This window comes from Nomascus leucogenys, chromosome 9 (genome assembly GCF_006542625.1).
Source record: "Nomascus leucogenys isolate Asia chromosome 9, Asia_NLE_v1, whole genome shotgun sequence".
NCBI classification, from domain to species: domain Eukaryota; kingdom Metazoa; phylum Chordata; class Mammalia; order Primates; family Hylobatidae; genus Nomascus; species Nomascus leucogenys.
The window spans coordinates 40,464,365-40,470,040 of record NC_044389.1 but is presented as its reverse complement, the minus strand read 5'-3'; the positions used below and the strand labels follow the sequence as shown (position 1 = coordinate 40,470,040).

At 37.1% G+C, this 5,676-nt stretch overlaps 1 pseudogene; it reads left to right on the top strand.

Moving 5' to 3' along the window:
• Positions 1-3,442: 3,442 nt before the first annotated feature.
• On the top strand, positions 3,443-5,398 carry LOC100598349 (annotated as a pseudogene).
• The last annotated feature ends 278 nt before the right edge of the window (positions 5,399-5,676 follow it).

Genomic DNA, 5,676 nt, shown 5'->3' with positions numbered 1-5,676 from the left:
AGGCTGGACATGAGTGATCTCAATGAAGAAGAGAAAAGGCAGTAACTGGTAAGGCGTTATGAAATTGAGAGGGTGCAGCTTTAAAGACGAAGAGACAGTGGTGACAGAGTATTCTTATGTTCTACAAGCTGGGAACACTAAGAATGTTCCTGTTCGTAAACAGAAATTTAAGAGTAGACATTGTAGATAATAGGACATCCTGTGTTACACAGCATGTCCTAAAATGTGCTTTAAACTTTAGGAACCTGCAAATTTTCAAGGCCTGAGAAAAATCAGGTTTTAGGAATAATTTTTGTAGTTACCTCTCCCACAGAGTTAGGAAATTGGCTAACCCTTACAAATATTTGCCTCTGACTTAAATTTTGGTTTTATTTTTATTCTTTCTATTACTGGCATATGCTTTCCTTCAGTACATTTACTACATTCACTCATTTATAAAGCCAAATCCTCATCTCGTCTATGACTTATTCTGTCTTTTTAATAAAGAAGAAACTAATTGGTGGCCCATGGAATTTATTTGGCCACAGATACGCATTTCGTTATTGTTGTTTTTCATTTGTTTGTCTGTTTTGAACCTCGTAATTATTTTCCTTTAAATCTAAACGCCTTCAGTGACCAACTGTATTCTTTTCTAATTCGCAGTTTCTGTGACTCCCTCTTGTCTTATGCTTGAATCAATTAATTCATAGTACCTGTTTGTTTCTTGTGTACACGTGACTGTTTAGCCCTTTATTAAGTTGAATTTCTCTGTGAATTGCACCATTCCCAGTTCATCCTCTATTTCCCCTTTCTGCAGTAACCAACAGTAAGAGTTTCGCTTTCTCAGCCTGTTGGAGCTGGGGGCAGATAGAGAACAGATAAGGCAATATCCTAATTAGCTGCTGCCAAATGAGCGCAGAAGGAAAGGCTATTTTAGGGGAGCTTCCCCTTCAGGGTTTCTTCTGGCTGGGCTTGAGAATTAAATTGACATAAGACAGACCAACAGGAGAAATGCATACACACTTACGTAATACAAGTTTTATGTGTCATGGAAGCCTTCATAAAGAAGTGAAGACCAAAGAAGAAGTTAAGGGTACTGTTTACTGAATTGGACACAGAGTAGTATGCGGTGAAGAAGCAACTAAATTATGTGAGAGACTGAAAAGATAAGAGTTATTCTAACAAGGTCTGTACAGTGTTCTCTCAGCCCTCAGCCTTGACTTCTCGTCCTTGAAGATAAGGATGTTGCCTTCTTTCTTGTATAGGGAGAGTGGCTTTCATGCAGGAATTTCATCTTCTGCTTTTAGAAAACAGAAAAGAGGACAGCATGATCTTTTTGTGCTTGCCGTTTTTCAAGTGCCTTTATTTCATAATAGTCAATGTGCCAGGGTGGTATATTTTTAACTCTTTCACTACCTTATCCTAGTTTTCTGCCAAGCTTTAATCAGAATTTATTCCAAAATGGCTTCTCTTCCTTCAAATGTTGATATACTTTGATATTAATCATGAGTTTTGAGTTATCTGTGATTTCACCTCTCACCCTACTCTATTATTTCATTTCACTTTATTTAAGCTATATTTTAAACTGTATTTTATTCTATTCTATTGTTTGCTCAGTCAGAAAATATTCTCCAGTGTTTTAAAAAATTTATTATTAATAATTTTGTTACTTTAAATGATACTAATATTGATAAATAGTATTTTTAATATGAAATAACAATGGATTTTATTTAATATTAATATTAATCATTAATATTATTAACAATCTATTATTAAAACTATTAATACTTTTAAAATACTAACAATTTTCTAAAATTCAATAATGGCTCTTTTGTACATAAAAAACCACTCAGTATATTCTTCTTTAGCCTGTCTCATTCCCACTTGTATCAACAGTTCTATTGGTGAAGTGCTATGCCATTTCTACTTTTATAAACATCTACACTGTTGCTCTGTAACCTTACCAGTCACAAAAGTCTGAAGGTTATTATTTTTTTCCCCAATGAAAATAAACTTTCTATACTTAATGTCATTTTTAAAACTTTACAACTGAAAAATTGGGATAGACCTAAAGGCGTAATAAATTATCCAATTGCTGAGACCATAAGTGCCATCTCTAAAATTTTGCCCTGTATGCTATTATTGAAGTACTGATACACTAGGTACAGGGAGTTCTGAAATACATTTTTTTTTCTCTTCTAACCAAGATATATCCAAGGATGGAAAAGGATAAACAAAATAGTACTAGAGGGCAATCTTGTAAGATTCCTATGAGTGTTTGAGGCCTTCCTTTAAGATGAAAATAGAGTCTACACTAGGTGCAGGGAGATCTGAAATATTTTTTTTTTCTCTTCTAACCAAGATACATCCAAGGATGGATAAGGATAAACAAAATAGTACTAGAGGGCAATCTTGCAAGATTCCTATGAGTGTTTGAGGCCTTCCTTTAAGATGAAAATAGAGTCTAAATAATTTAACTCTACAGAACAAGGAAATCAAAGTCAGAATCTTTTGATCAATGCCCAAAACATGAACTAAAATTCCAGTGGGCATTAAACAATGGGTAATGAAAAGTTGACCATCTTTTTACTCTGTTCACATTGTAAGAATGACAAAGACTCTCTAAATTACGAATCGATTATTAATTTATATAATTTAATATTTTTGAACTGATGACTTATGAATAAATTATATAACCAAGCTGCTTACTTCCTCTCCAGTAAATATATATACTTTTTTCTTTCTACTCTTAAACCCTATTACCTTTATCTTCTGTCTAGTTCTCCCAGTTACCGAGAAAATCATATAAGGAAACTGTAATACAGACTATTCCTGCTCAAATCAGTTTTCTACACATCTTCTCAGACCCTGATATGCCTGTAATTATGATTTTATTCTTGTTAAATCTTCTTAATATTTTCTTTGTGTTATTCTAGTATAAAGTGAAACACCTTTAAAACAGCTCTTAAAAAGAACCTAGGAGGCCGGGCGCGGTGGCTCACGCCTGTAATCCCAGCACTTTGGGAGGCTGAGGCGGGCGGATCACAAAGTCAGGAGATCGAGACCATCCTGGCTAACACAGTGAAACCCCGTCTGTACTAAAAAAATAGAAAAAATTACCCGGGCGTGGTGGCAGGTGCCTGTGGTCCCAGCCACTCTGGAGGCTGAGGCAGGAGAATGGCGTGAACCCGGGAGGCGGAGCTTGCAGTCAGCCGAGATCGCGCCACTGCACTCCAGCCTGGGTGACAGAGCGAGACTCTGTCTCAAAAAAAAAAAAAAAAAAAAAAAAAAAAAAAGAACCTAGGAGCAGCGCTGGGGGGCACCGGGAGGCAGCTGACAGGCGTTTACAGCTTCGCTTCATGGGCACTCTCCCGCCTGGGGCACTTGTGCGCCGCGCCTCTGAGGCGCAGCGTGTGACGCGGAGACGGCATCCAGGGAGGGGTGAGCCTCTCAGCCGGCCAGGATGGCTGCCACAGCCGAGCTCTTCGAGGAGGCTTTTGTGGCAGATGAATATATTGAACGTCTTTTATGGAGAACCCCAGGAGGAGGCTCTAGAGGTGGACCTGAAGCTTTTGATCCTAAAAGATTATTAGAAGAATTTGTAAATCATATTCAGGAACTCCAGATAAGGGATGAAAGGATTCAAAGGAGAGACACTAGAGCAACAATGTCAGAAAGAAGCCAAGGAATTTGCCAAGAAGGTACAAGAGCTGCAGAAAAGCAATCAGGTTGCCTTGCAACATTTCCAAGAACTAGATGAGCACATTAGCTATGTAGCAACTAAAGTCTGTCACCTTGGAGACCAGTTAGAGGGGGTAAACACACCCAGACAACAGGCAGTGCAGGCTCAGAAATTGATGAAATACTTTAATGAGTTTCTAGATGGAGAATTGAAATCTGATGTTTTTACAAATTCTGAAAAAGGAAGCAGCAGACATCATTCAGAAGTTGCACCTAATTGCCCAAGAGTTACCTTTTGATAGATTTTCAGAAGTTAAGTCCAAAATTGCAAGTAAATACCATGATTTAGAATGTCAGCTGATTCAGGAATTTACCAATGCTCAAAGAAGAGGTGAAATCTCCAGAATGAGAGGAGTATCAGCAGTTTTACTTCGTTTTAAGGATTATTCCCGTTGTGTTGATGTTTATACAAAGCAGTGCCAGGAGGGTGCTTAGTTGAGAAATGATATATTTGAAGATGCTGCAATACTGTCAACAAGTGAACAAACAAGTTGGAGATATCTTCAGTAATCCAGAAACAGTACTGGCTAAACTTATTCAAAATGTATCAGACTTTCTTGTCTAAGCTTATCAAATCCATATTCATTTCCTATTTGGAGAACTATATTGAGGTGGAGACTAGATATTTGAAAAGCAGAAGTGCTATGATCCTACAGCGCTATTATGATTCAAAAAACCATCAAAAGAGATCCATTGGCACAGGAGGTATTCAAGATTTGAAGGAGAGAATTAGACAACGTACCAACTTACCACTTGGGCCAAGTATCGATACTCATGGGGAAACTTTTCTATCCCAAGAAGTGGCGGTTAATCTTTTACAAGAAACCAAACAAGCCTTTGAAAGATGTCACAGGCTTTCTGATCCTTTTGACTTACCAAGGAATGCCTTCAGAATTTTTACCATTCTTGTGGAATTTGTATGTATTGAGCATATTGATTATGCTTTGGAAACAGGACTTGCTGGAATTCCCTCTTCAGATTCTAGGAATGCAAATCTTTATTTTCTGGATGTTGTGCAACTGGTCAATACTATTTTTCATCTTTTTGACAAACAGTTTAATGATCACTTATGCCACTAATAAGCTCTTCTCCTAAGTTATCTGAACGCCTTCAGAAGAAAAAAGAAATAATTGAACAAATGGAGATGAAATTGGATACTGGCATTGATAGGACATTAAATTGTATGATTGGATAGATGAAGCGTATTTTGGCTTCAGAACAAAAGAAAACAGATTTTAAGCCAGAAGATGAAAACAATGTTTTGATTCAATATACTAATGCCTGTGTAAAAATCTGTGCTTATTTAAGGAAACAAGTGGAGAGGATTAAAAATTCCATGGATGGGAAGAATGTGGATACAGTTTTGATGGAACTTGGAGTACGTTTTCATCAACTTATCTATGAGCATCTTCAACAATATTCCTACAGTTGTATGGGTGGCATGTTGGCAATTTGTGATGTAGTTGAATATAGGAAGTGTGCCAAAGACTTCAAGATTCCAATGGTATTACATCTTTTTGATAGTCTGCATGCTCTTTGCAATCTTCTGGCAGTTGCCCCAGATAATTTAAAGCAAGTCTGCTCAGGAGAACAACTTGCTAATTTGGACAAGAATATACTTCACTCTTTCGTACAACTTCGTGCCGATTATAGATCTGCCGGCCTTGCTGGACACTGACACTTCATTAAATTGTGTCAGCTGAGATTGAATTTACAAAGGAATTCAATGTCAATTCCTTTACAGAGAAAAGTCTTGTACTTCAGCAGGCCTCGGTTGATAGAAAGCACAGGAGATAACTTATGACACAGCCAACATTTTGTGAAACAATGACTGGAACAAAGCGGCAGCCATATTTACCTTTGAGGTTTTATTTAAAGTTTGGATACCACTAGCTATATTTTGCTTTTTTCCCCTTACGTTGAATTTTAATTCCATTCTTGAATGTAGAAATTTCA